Genomic DNA, 14,317 nt, shown 5'->3' with positions numbered 1-14,317 from the left:
CCCAGTACAGCCTGAGAATTAGGATGCGAAGAAATAAACTGTTGTGGGTCTGGACCTATTCACCCCCCTCTGAATGACATATAGCTAAATTTGGGCTCCAAAATCCAGATTCTTTGGACCTATAAGGCAGTAAAATAATCGGTTTGATAATAAAATGTGTATACAACAGTTAAGAATTATGTTTTGTAGGGAGCATTTGAAGTGCAATGTTTTCCTATGTTGACATCACGTATAAAATAATATCTCTCTGGCATTGGATAGCTGCTGGAGAGTTTAGATATTTTGAAGCCAAACTTACTTGCCAGTTCTAACCTTTTTTATATTTTAATCACATTCTATGAACAGGACAAGAATAATTCACTTTTATTGTATCGTGTTTCCTGGCCTGGCACCTGACAATGCTTTGTTCTAAGGGTTTTAAGATCAAACATTGAAGATGCATTTGAAAGGAAGTGTTTGTGTGTGTATGTGTACTATCATGCAGGTTGGAAGGACAAAAAGAGAATGGACATGGTAGTTTTCCAAATGCTATTTCATACATAGAGAATTTGAATTTCTCCCAATTTTTCTTTTTAAAAATACATTTTAACTTGGGTTTCTTTGGGTTAAAGGTGGAGATTAGCCTCAAAATAGCCCTGTCAGCTCATAAATCCTTTCTTTTTTTTTTTTTTTTTAAATTGAGAGTTGAATCTCATTTCTAATTGCTAATTATAAGAAGTCGTGCCCTGAAAACCTGTTATTTAACTCTGACTTACAAACATCTGGGGATTTGACATTCAATTTTTTTCCAAGGCATTTCTAGAAAACATTAAGCATTTTGTTTTGTAACCTTAGACACACATCCATAAATCACATATTTTTACTGCTCAAGATCTGTGAGAAATAGGGTCATGAGCGTAACTGGAATGCATCAGATGTGGACATATGTTCTATCTGTTCATAATAATTTGTATTTGCATGAGTGCAAGTGAGATTTGCACTCACTGCTTGTGAGATCTCTTCAGAATTTACTTTTAAGAATAGTGCATATATAGGGCATATTGCTTGAGCTCACTAGAGCTCCCCAGAAACTATAATTCCTATTCCATAGGAATTTTCAAAATGAAAAAAAAAATATAAAATAACACTATTTAAAAAGATAATATTTCTTTCTTACTCTCTCTCTCCTGGCCAGCAGACTCTGAGGGCAGCAACTCCCTCTCAGCCCACTTGGTAGAGTCAGGCATCCTGGTATCACTGGAAACCTGATCCCCACCCCATCCTTCAGCTGTGGTGGTGTTTCCCTACCTTGCATAACTTCTGAGTTTCTGGGGGCTTACATTCTGCCCTCCCAAGTCCCAGTAAGATGAACATCCCCTTCCCAAATTCCCTAGGATTTAGAAAGAGTGAAGCCAGATACAGGCACGACCACCCACTCAGAGGGAAGTAACAGACTGCATATTGAAACCATTCAGCCAATATATTTCAAAGAAACTACTTCATAAAGGAGAACAAGGTGTAAACCAGCGACTGATGTGACCTAGATAACGGCAGGGAGAAGCAGAAAGGATAACAGCAGCTTTTCCATAAGGGAATGAGACTACACAGGGAGATACTGTTGTGTTCCTACAACATGATGCCACTATCTGTCTTCATACAGGCTAGTGCTCAAAGCCCAAGGAGAAGGACAAGGTGGACGAGGATCGCTGTGAACCAGGCTGCCTTCCTCAGGTCCAGCTTTCACTGTGTCGTAAGGGGTTGGCAGTTCTCTGCCCATATCTCTCACCCAAAGAAAGTCTCATTTTTTGTCAGTCCCAATCTTCTTACTTCACCTTTTACCTTGTGAATGTGACTTGACCCAAAAACATCTTGTCAGCTCCCTCCAAACCCTTCCCTGCCACTTGCCTGTTTATGTAGCTGGCTGAATGTCTCACTCTGGGATCACAGCGAAACAACATTTTCTTAAAAGGTGCTGAATAGCATGATGGGGACCACAATAAAAATTCTTTGATGGGAATAAATTGGTTTTATTATCAGTTTTTCTCTCTGGGACACTCCAAACAAGTGAAGGTTGTTACTTTGTCATGAGGAAGAGCCTAACACCTTTCAGCTTGCTGTGAAGGTGTCTAGGTGTTTCGAAAATCCCAGAGGTGATCTGTTGGAGAAACTACCAGCTTGTGTAAAAAAATCATGGAATCACAGAATCACAGAATTTTCAGAGTTGGAAGGGACCTCTAGAGATCATCTAGACCATCTAGCCCAAAATCTTCTGACAGCACATTTCAGCCAAAGAAGTCAGACACTTATTCTCCATTTGCTGTGTACAAACAACTCCTTTCACCACTAATGGCAGTTAGGTTTATAAAAGATGAAACTTGTATGCTGTGTACCTGTCTTTTGCTTCTCCTTTAGACTTCGTTTATGACTTAAATCAGTTTGCAGTTACCAAACATGCAATCTGCAAGGCAAAAAGGGAAGTTGAAACAGCCTGCATTAGCCGAGCTCCCTCTTCAACACATATTGCCATTTCTGAGGTGCATCACTTATCAGTGAAGAGTTTCGTATCAGTGCTGGGTGGAAATATAAAAACCAATTCAAACAAAGTACAACAAAGCTCTACTTAAAAAATGAAGGTTGACAACAAAAATCATCAAAAATCTGTCTCTCTTTTTCAGAATCGATTACAGAGAGAAGAAAGCCTTATTGCAAAGCCATTCCCGCAAAACTGAAATATTCTTTCAAAGAGCTTTGTTTAAACGAACAACTGCTGAGCGTTAGCAAAATGTAAGTATCAAACCCGTTTTGATACAGGGCTGCTCCTCAACACCAGGTTTCCCACGCACTAATTCTTGTCCTTCTCTCCGAGGCCCATGGTAGGAAATGCCATCAGCATGTTAGTGTAGCTCTGGGCAGAGACTGTTGACTCTGTCGATTGTTTGCTAATCTCTTGGCTGAGTCGGCATTTGTTGAGCACAGCATTTTTGGGAAGTGGTCCGAGATGACCACGCTTTTTTTTGTTATCTTTAGCTGGCCCCTCAGGCTGATCTCAGGTTTTGAAGTGCTTTGTCATCTGATAGCTCACTGTCAGAACTGCATTTATTTTAGCTTATCTGATCAGTTAATTTGAACTTTACAATTTTTTTGCTGAAGACTCAATGGCGTTTACTCATTGACTTTACCATATATATATATATGCACATAAGTATGTTATCATCTGCTGGAAAAAGCCATAACTGATGATGGAGTAAAGTGTTTTCAGGGGTAAAGAACATGATCCAGTTACATTATAGTCACCCAGAATAGCCCACCTCTGCTTAATAAGAAAATGTTGATAAAGAGAGCATATCGAGGACTGCTGCAAGGGGGAAAGGGTGTACAAACCTGAGATGGAGCCAGAGCAAGAAAGAGTTAACGGTATTGACTGATGTTTAGTCAGCTGTATGTCACAAATCCTGCCAAAATGGCAGGAATTCTCTACTGAATGAGTAGAGCAGTAATAAAAGGACGAAAGGAGGTTGTGTAGGTGACCAGCCAGCGCAGGATAAAAATGCCTGATGCCTGAATGGACAGGAGTCTGCAGGCAGTTTTAGCCCAAGATAACACTAAAGGTCATACACGCTTTTCTGAAAGGGAGAGCACTTTGTGCTCTCATTTTTCTTGTTAAGGGAGTGAGTGAGAAGACTAACCAGGTCTCTTTTTGTCTCTCCAAGTCAAAAAAAGAATGAAGACATGAGTTTGTGCTACAGATTTTTATTTTTTCCTTTGTGCTTAGGGTGATCCAACTGTGATTTTCTGACCACTGGGAGAGATAATAGCTCCTGGACTCCTGGGGAAAAGCAAAGCATTAGAAATGGAGTAGATCTGGTAGGTATCTGGAACCAGCCTGAGACTCTTCTGCTTTGCATTTTTTTCCTAGTTTGTTCAGCAGGGTGCTTCCTTCAAGACATCTACGGGTTGTCTATGATTGATGTCCAAAAAGGCCTTAAGAAAAACTATCCAAATAGTCTCTTTTGCTGTGTGTAAATGTCTGAGCGATGTAACCGTGGCTCGTGGAAGCTGATTACTTACAGGCATAAGTCATACATGCGTAAGCGTTCTCAGAAGTACATGGAAACTCATGTACATGAATTAGTGTGTATACACATTAATGGAAGTGATAGAAATAACTGTCCTGTCAAGAACAGCTCTGAAAAAAAAATAATGGAGTGATTCCAGCATAAAATTAATATAAGTGACAGAGGAACTGAGTTGTGTATTTTGACAATTTTCTCTTGCTGTGATAGACAAGCTTATTTTGACTGGCACAAATTTTAGCATATTAGTAGCAAATGTGAATTGCTTTGTGAGATGGAAATGCAATCAAGTGCACCCATTACTGTAGTCTATCATTCTAATTGAATGCATTCCTTGGAATTTGTTTATATAGTATTTTTGGCTAAAATAAAGAATGTACTCTTTTATTTTTATAAGTATCATAGGGAGGCAGGCAAGTTAAATTATCAAGTTAAAAATAGACTGCTAAGACTCTTAAAAGTGACTATAAAGTGATATAGCTGAGTTTCTTATTTTTTTCCATTTTCACATGCTGTCCAACTATTCTATTTTTAAATTCTGACAATTAAAAGGCTCAATCAAGGACCTGAAAGTCAAGCTACCTCATTTTCTGTACTTTGGACTCCATGTAGTTCTTCTCCATCTCTAATTTCTGGCTCCAACATCAGCCACAGATAATGCCAGAAAATGCTGTTTGTTCCCCTCATCCCTTCAACATCTGTGCACAACCACACAATTTTTGGTAGAGAACATCTGAATATCAGAAAAATCCCTTGGGATACTTCTATGGAGTTTGTGAAGATGTAAACTGTGAATTAGTTTCTTCGTCTCCTGCTGCTCTGCTTCTGACTCACTGGCTGGGATTCATCTGGCCTAAATTAGACTTCCTCCTGAGCTGGTGTGAGCATCTACTTATCCACCATTGACTTCGCTGACCTTTCCACACTCCTACTGTCTATTAAGATATCTTAAATTGGATGCCAAATGTCTCTAGGTACACAGATCGCCTCTCCTGAACATGCATTGCGTAGGTGCCTACATTTTTACGATCTTTGCATGTTCTGCTTCTTAGACACTGAAATTCTACATGTAATGTCTTTAAAACCTCAATATCCAGCTTTCCCAAAGCAGTCCTCTTCATTATTGTGGAGCTAATTAATGATCCCATCTGTGTTTGTCCTGACACAAGTGGAGGGTAGAGCAAGAGCACATTGTCACAGTACACATGGTTTAGTATAAGGTGGCTGGTCAGGTAGAAAGGCTTAGTTGGTATCTATAACTAGAGGCTAGTGATAGTTTGACAGGCTTTAAGGGAATGATTATTCAGGCTTGGTTTGGGCAGAGCCTGAACTAAGGAGGGAAAATGAATGGATGAGTTCTGGGGTGGCCTGAGACAGGACCTGAATGAAAAGTGAAATATTTATACCAAGTATGTGATCACAAGAGGCGGCATAGAGAAACATGACTTAGGAGGACATCATATGCCCAGACCCTCCTCCACATTAGCTTGGACTCCACTGAACACAGACACTGTAAATAACTGTGAACATGTAATGAACATCTGCCTTCACTATCATGATACTCAGCAACTGGCATTCTTTGAGCTATGTAGGAACTTTAGGGGTCATTTGGGAAGCTATAGCCTGTTGTCGCAGGGCCCCAGAAAGTTATTTCACCCTGCTTCCTTCCTGTTCTACTTTATCCAATATCAAGAAAAGTCTACCTGCATGGGTGAGGCATGCTATTCTTTCCAAGGACAGCTGGAGAACACAGACTACGTCATGGCCAAAAATGATCCCACTGTCCACTGCTCATTTTTGTCACATGAAATGCAGGTGTCCAGCTGGGCTCCAGTGTTTGTGCTTCAGGTGCCTAACCTCTGGCAGATGGGTCCTAGCCTCTGAGTCCTCTTTAAAGATGCTCAAAGGCCTGTTTTTAGCATGCCACTTAGATTAATTTAGGTGGTTTCATTGTCTATTGACGTTCAGTCTGAAAACAAGGCTAATTAATGTCTGACTAACAGTTGTTTCCAATTGTGGTCTCTATACTACATTAGCTATGTTTGGCTAAACAGACCGCATTGTTCAAAACCCAAAAATCTTTCCTACTGTTTCTTAAACAATTTAGGGTACTTGAAATGTCTCAATTTAAAAAAAGAAAGCACCAAACAAAGGGACCTGCTAATAGAGATCGTTGCTGCTGACGCTTCTCAGTTTTTGCTACCAGCAACGATTCACTTTTTGGAACTTGATTCAAAGAAGCAAGACAAATATATTATCTACACAGCTCATGATTTATATGCGGTGTCATGGGTGTCCTTTCATTTCTCTATAGGCTTCTAAATCTCTTCAAAGAGAACTGCAGCTATAAGCAGATGCTATTCCATGATCCTAGCAAAGGATCATTCTTCAACAGTAGAGTCCTACAGAGAAATTTGATAAAGCAGACTGTTGACATCAATTCTGCAGGTCACATCCTCCATCTTATTTTTGGTCTTTCATAAGATCTCAAGTCCAAGTTATAGGAATATTTTTGACATCAAGATAAGTTTCGATTCTCTTTCTGAACCAGGCAAGTTCAGCTCATTAACTGTGAGAGAAAGAAACCCATTAGAATAGCAATTCAATCTTCCAAAGATCTCAACTGCCCTCTGAAATATCTCCACTAACTAGAGAAGGAGCACCTGCAACCCTAGACACCTCAGCTGCCTATGACTAGGCCTACATTAGTGTCCTGGTTCTGATCAGAAGTGTGTTTTTGAGGCAAGTGTCTCTATCATGCCTATTTGATGTGCTTCACTTCATGAGCTGTGTCAGAGCACATGAACTGGATTTTTTTCTGATTATACCAAGCTGGAAGGTGTTCTCCACAAGTGCACATAATGTGCACTGGTTTCTGACAGTTGTTTGGTTCATGAGACCGGAGCAGAGACAAACTGAAGTACCCTTCCCCAAAAAATGTGTCGTGTGGGCAGCAGTCCCTCTTGCACTGAATGTTTTCCTTTACAGATCTTCTTGTGTTGTGTTGCACTGCTAGTACAGACTAAGAGTGTGAGGAAGACACCCAGGAGAGCGTGCCAGGAGGGTGCCAAAGCCAGCACCTGGGGATACAGTTCAATAGACACATAAGGTTGAGTTTACACTGAAGGGCAAATGTGTTTTGCAGAGTGCTTGGCCCCTAGAAAGAGGTCCATGGACCCCAGATAGAGGTCCATGGCCCTTTTCTACTCTGTGAAGACACCAGGCTGTGCAATGCCCAGCTGTTTTTCCTTTGGGTGGTCAAGGGGAAGGAACTTGTGTGCCACCAACAGCTCTTCTGATGCACTTGACTGGGGCAGGTGATGCTTTGTTTCTGTGGAGCTCTAGAATGAGATTGACTTCACAAATCTTTACCCTTTGTAGCACCTTGTCTTATTGACAAAAAATTAATATTTACCTTACCTTCCTCTGCTTCCTTCTTTTTTAGTGGAAGAAAGATCTTTTCTGCAAAATTTCTCCCAAGTCCTTTATATCTAGGTGGGGAGAGAAATAAATCTAGTGTCTTCTTCCCTCTGAGTCAGTGAAATTTCCTTAAGACCTTTCACGGAGTAATCAACACATGCTAGCTGGGCAGGGTACTTAGGTGAACACTGAAATCTTTGTTGGGGTGTTATAACTCTAGGGGAAAATGACAGGAAATATTTTGTACTTTTAAGTAAAAAGAAGTAATAAACCTTATGATGAATTCAGTGAGGGTGGACTTTAAAACTTTGGATGGAATTCCTTACATGCATTTGGGGAAAAATAAAAATTAAGTATAGACATATGTTAATTGATCTGTATGTGAATTCCAAACATTTTACAGAGAGGCAGAACCCTTTGAGCAATGCTGAAGCTGAAACTGAGATTCTTTTTGTCAACTGTAAATTGGAAAAAATAGTTCAGCAATTTGTTCTTCGTGTTGGGTTTCCTTGAACAGGAATCTCTGGACACCAAGAGTCCCCTCACATTGCCTCCAGTGTCTTCCTTGTGAAAGGGCAACATACATATTAGAAGACAGAAGTAATAGGAAAAAACACAGGGAGGTGAAGACACTTCCCAAACATTTGTTTTGAAACACATTACAGTTTAGTCTATTTCATTTAAATCTCAGAAGCTACCTATCCCACAATAAAATAAACAAAAATAAATTGACTTTGGCTGAAGACCACCACAGATCTGGCTGTTTTACCAAATGGTTTTTACCTAAATGTGTGAGATCAATCTTTGGCTTGTGAGCAAGGTTTGAGTTTCTTAAAGACCAGCTTGTTCAACTGCTTCATGTCTTGCCGTGCTGCTGATTTTAATATTTCAAGAGCAGACTCCAGAAGAAATGATGAGCCTGATGGTTCTGTAACAGCTAAGGGCATATTGTCACAATGGTCACTTTTGTGGCTTCCATTTTTCACCCAGCAGGTCAACTAGAGTGCTGACCTCTGATGTGCTTCAAATTCCTGCAGAACTCCTCCAAAACATATCTTCCCTATTTATCAAAATTTCATCCAAATGCTCTGTGCTTTCCAGCAAAAAATAGTGTCTCTCTTTTTCATGAATAAATGTGGAGGAGCAGAAAAACACTCTCAGAAAGCAGCCAGCATTTCAAAGATGTCTGAAACATTTCAGGCCACCTTCTTGCAATACAGTGACTACAGACAGAAGGGAAAAAAGGAGAGCAACTTAGGGGAGGGAGGCAATATGTAGCTTGTTTTATCGATCGTACCCACTTTTGGAGAACGAGTGTACTGTCTGCCCCTTTGCACAGTGATCAAGCTGATCTGAACCAGAAAAGCTGTGTCTGTAATTTGAATTTTAAAATGGAGCTCATTTGATACCCTTGTTTCGATCCAGACTGGCTTCATTTTCAATCCACCTGTTGAATAAAATGAACTCTAAGAGGGACTCCAGACTAGGAGCAACAGCGATTAGTAAAAGGCAATGCAAGGCTGTGGAGATATCACTGGTCTAAGCTCTTTCCAGAATGTTTTGGATAGAGAAATGCATTTCTTCTCTGCTGATGATATCTCAAAGATCCATGAGGGCTTCCCGTATAAAGAGGCCACCAATGTGATTTTCAAATGCTGCTGCTGTTTCATGAATAAGCACTGGTCCCTAGGAATAGTAGCAAATTTTGAGAAATATGTCATCAGGTAGCAGACAGTCTGAGATCTCCAGGGTTAGTATGCTAGTAGTGATGTTCTGGTCCTATTCCAGGATGTTCACCCAGCAATGCAGTTTTTCAATTTGGATGTAAATCTAGAAAGACAGAGCTGGGAGAGTGGTTAGTAATAAGAGTCACGGGAGCTTTGAACAGATATTCACACTCTATTCCACACTTGAGAGACAATCACTTACACCTCAAAAGCAGTGGAAAGAAGGAAGCAAACTGCACCTGGCTGACCTGTGGGAATTTAGCCTGAAAATCTGTCTCACGTAGTGAGATGAAGGTCATGTCAGATACAAATGTAGAGCAACCACAGATGGCAGTGGGATTCACACCAATTAAATCAGTCTCATTGCAACCACTGAAACCATTGCAGCTTCCCATTCAAACTGTGGCACGAAGGACACACCAAATCAAAATCCCCTTGGTCAGACGTCTTGCAAAGGTAATGTTGTCATTCGCTTTAAAAATAGGATATGAAGAGTAGAACCCCATCAGTCCATTGGCCTCAGATGATGATATGACCACCCTCAGATTTATTTGCATGGTGAAAGTGGATTCATAATGCAATTAGACCCATTGCATCTAAGTAGATGCAACCCATGAAGGGCCACTAAGAACAAAGCTGCTGCCTCTGATTCAAGAAGTCTTTAACCATTAAAAGCTTGGAAAGGGAAAAGGAAGCACCACAATATGCCTTGATTTTACTTTTCCCTGTGAATCTGATATTGTCAACATCAGAGACCAGACTGAGCTAGATGGCCCTTTCTGTCTGACCAAATACTGACAAATGCTACTGAGTCACGAGGAAAAACATGGGGGATGAATATCATAAATTCATTCACCTGATCATTTTCCTCTTGCTGAGATGTAGTGGACTGCAGTGAGAGAGATGTTCTGTTTGGGACTAAAATCTGGGGTTTATTGTCATTGGCAGAATATCAGTTTAATAGCATTTCACCTCAGGTGAAAAGATGCTTACCTGTTTGAAGCGTTGTATTATTCATCTGGTTTTGGTTTTAGTATTCTGAAAATGTTCTGAAGCAACTGTTTTTTTCTTGGCAAGGTGACTTGGTTGATTTGAACAAATTACTGGAGCAGTGACGGTTCAGCCTTGCTAAACATCCTGCCCAGAAGAATGTGCAGAGACACTTACTGACTCAACTTTGCTCTTGACAGTCTGAGTCTCCCATTACAGTGCACTTGGGAAAGGGAAGGAGGGACATCAAACACTTCAGTATAGATCGCATTTTGAGAGCAGTTTATTTATTGCACTTCACTGGCTGTAATTCTCCTTTTTTTAAATAACTTTTCCTGCTAATGCTAGTTCTGCATCATTCAGTGCTATGGAAATTGTGTATTCTTTTCCAAAAAAAATCGAAAGACCTCCTCCCGGTTTCCAAGCTTGCTGTAGACGCTTAGGTCGGCTCTGCCAGGACAGAGTACATATGTCTGCATATTGCTAGAGGTGTTTCTCAGTGGTGCGTGAATGTATTCTTGTGCGCTGCGTAGTTTGGATAATAGCTCCGTTCCCATGCAGCTGGCTGTGGAACAGTATTCCGGGGCTGTGCTCTTGCAGAGAGGCATGTAAGGCTGCAGTGTCTGCAGCTCCTCAGCAGCCATGGCCAGCCCTTTCAAAATAATGTGATTTAGTTCAAATGACCCCCTTTCATCCCTCTTTTTACCCACCCTCAAGAACTTAGGTGATACGTCAATGGCACAAAGCAGCCCTTGTGCAGATTTTATCCAGGGACACACACCAGGGAGCAGAGCATCACACATTGGCTACATGAGTCTTTAAATGATGGATTTTCTTTAAGGAAATAAAGTTACACTCCAGGCTCACTAAACTGCTAGTCAGACTTTTCCTTTGTAAAAAATCTTTCCATCATTAGACCAAATGAACGAGACGGGCAAAAACCACAACCACTGTTGTTGGTTCTGTGCTGAAGAACAGAAACTAACCTCTCCGCAAAGAAACCCCATCACAAGTACGCCTTTGAGCCTTTCGGCTAAATTGAAAGCACTTCAAGCTATTTACAAAGCAGGAGATTCCTCTCGTTGTTTATCTGTGGTGTGCCTCCCTGGTGCGTTCTGTCTAAGCATGAATGCGTCTGTTCACTCCGTTTCTAGCCTACATCCACAGCAGTCCCAGCGGAGCGGCTGGAAGAACTATTATGAGCAGCCAAGTCTGGAACTGTTTGGATTTATTGTCTTTTCTGGGCATACGGATGGTGGTGTCCAATAGATGGATTACGGCTGATTTCTTTAATTTGCTCCGGGCTGTGCAGACTCTGGGAGGATTCAGCTGGAGCCGTGGTTTGCTTGCCTGCTCCCTTCAGTAGTCCTTGATTTCTACAGCCCCTCAGACCCTGGGTCCTGTTCAGCTCAGCTAAATGTTGGATCTGATGTGGGCAGCTGAGATGGTTTGAGAGGGAGAGGAAGGGGCATGGCTGTGGAGGAATGCCCTGAGCACCTCACCTCCTCCTGGCTGGCGATTTTCAGTGTGGTGCAGAGATTTCATGCTACCCTATGGGAACAGTGGGTCATGAGACCCCCTCAGCAGATCAGGAAACCGAGCTCTTTCTCTGTGCCATTTGCCACCTCATGGAGCTGGTGTAAGAACACATCTTAATGAAAATCCATTCTGATGGACTCCTGAATATTTGGAATCCATCATTTAAAACTTGAATGAAGGTATTGACTCCAGTGTACATGCCATTTGTATACAAATATCAGTAAAATATTGTGCACCTGCACTAGATGAATTACACACACTCTGTGAGCCCTAACTCTCATCATGTTAATCATATGTCAGGGCTTGCTGAAGTTAAAACTTGGCTGTTTTCTAAATACCTGTCTTTGACTCTTCAAATCTCTTGTGCCCAAAACATTTTCCATTAATATTCTAGACAATAAAAGTTTACAGGACTGAACACTTGTAAACCAAAGGAACTAGGTATGGAAAACTCAAATATTAAATAAAAATACATTTTAAGTTGTGCAAAACAGTTTAATTCATTCTTTGTAAGATGAACAATACATATGACAGAACTGGGAGCAGAAACAAAACCACAGTATAAGCATTGACTAGTTCTTCTGAATTATCTAAGTGAGATGCAAAGGAATTGAAAAGACCAATTCAAGAGCAGCTCATAAACCAGAAATGGGGCAAAAAAAAAAAATGTCTCTATAAGTTATCTGTTCAGTTTCTCTCAGCAGGATTCAAAATTAACATTTAAAAAAATTTAATTCTGTCAAAGACTGCAGAGAAAAAGTGGGTAAAAAAACATCCCAAAATGATTTTTAGTTATTGCTGCACAGATTCCTTTCTAGTAAATGTCCCACTTAGATTTTAAAAGCACTCAGGATTTGCCTTTTGGGACTAAATTTGATTTCCCAGGGTGGCAACACTTTCACAAACACATAGGCTGCTGGCTTACAGAGAGTTAAATCACACGTAACATAGTAAGTACAGGGATTTGACCTGGTTTTTTCTTTACAAAGTTGGAATTATGATTTCAAACAGGGAAAAGAAACGCTTCAGATCACTTCTGCAGTATGAAAGCGGGGTTATTTTCTGATGTAGTTCCTGTGGAAGGAAAGAGTATTATCCCAGCTTCCATCCAGCTAAATGTCCCCTTCCTTGATCAGCATGGGGATTTACAGGGGCACTTTTGAATCCTCTGAGTGACAATGCCATATTTCAGTCAACGAGAGGAAGGAGGAGAGTACTGTTCATCCTGGAAAAAGGTACACAAGTGTGTGCTGGGTGGTGGTGCCCAGTGGGTCCACCACATTCCCAGTTTGTTCAATGGTGCACAGACTCTTCTCTAGTCCTGTCACGTTGGGTTCATTGCCCACAGACAAGGGGTTAGTCTACAAGACATGGGTGTATCCAGGTTTCTGGACATCTGAAATCCCAGACAGATGTTCAGGTTCTGTTCAGGGAGAAGAAAAGTAAAAAAATTATTCCAAGTGAAAAAAGAGAACCTGTTGAGAGAGGCTTGGTCCTGCTGAGGGTCTGTTCCACCTGTGCAGCAAAAGAGTGTGTGCAGTGGCAGATCCGATGGCTTTTAGCTGGTGAAAGCCACTCTGCAAGTGCAGTACATTTCCCTTCGTGATGTGTTGTGGTGCTGGTCTTCATACTAGGGTGGGCACTAGTATGGACCTACCATCTATAGTCCTCTCCATAGAGGTGAGTAAGACTTAGATTTTACTGAGGATTATAAAACTCCAGTGGAGATATATCCTGCTATACCCAAAGTAAGAACCACCCATGAGTATATGAGATGCTTATCCAGAGCACCCACCTCCTTTAGTGTTTATAACCACACTCAGCACTTGTGCAATGATACAGGATCATTTATCATTCCTCGTGTGCAATGGCATAGGCTTGTCCAGTGATCCTGACATTCATTAGGTACAACTTATTATGCTGAAAAAGTAGTCTGGACTGGCCAACTCTTCATGATTACTGCTGTTCCATGATCTCATAGGAGCTGTGGGGTATGAGCAGCTCTATATGCTATCGCATCCCAGCATAACAAAAAGGAATAGCTGGGGATTTTTTGCAAAACTAGAAAAGTATGATTACATTTAATGTAAACATGTAGCAATATATTCACAGATGTCCCTTCTAGTCATCAGAGGAGGTGCTCCTGCAGATAGGCTTCATCTGTCTTCTTTATCTTCTGTGGAGGGAGCCCAGGGATATTATCTGGACTGAAGTAATGTTTCATGACTATTCCTTCTGTAGCCCATATGAGATTCTTAGAACCTGGGCTGATTTGGGATGGGTGTTTGAATATTAATTACTGGCACCAAAATCTTGCCAGCTGTTATTGTTTGTTCGAAGTTTCAACAGCAAGAAGTTCATGGGATCAACTGATTTTAACTGATTTAAAGTTTTGGGCACTTCTAGAAAAGGAAGTAGAAACTACATGTTGTCCAGTTTGGAATATGGTTGAATAAAAAAAAAACACCAGGGGTGGGTTTACAATGGGGAATAGTCAAATCCAACTCCTGTCCTTGAAATTCAGAATTTCCATCTGGAAACTATATCTTTTAACTCCTAGGAATGTCTTTTCATAGTCTGGCCTTAAGT

The sequence above is a fragment of the Numenius arquata genome, chromosome 7 (assembly GCF_964106895.1).
Source record: "Numenius arquata chromosome 7, bNumArq3.hap1.1, whole genome shotgun sequence".
NCBI lineage: Eukaryota > Metazoa > Chordata > Aves > Charadriiformes > Scolopacidae > Numenius > Numenius arquata.
This window is presented reverse-complemented; position numbering follows the sequence as displayed.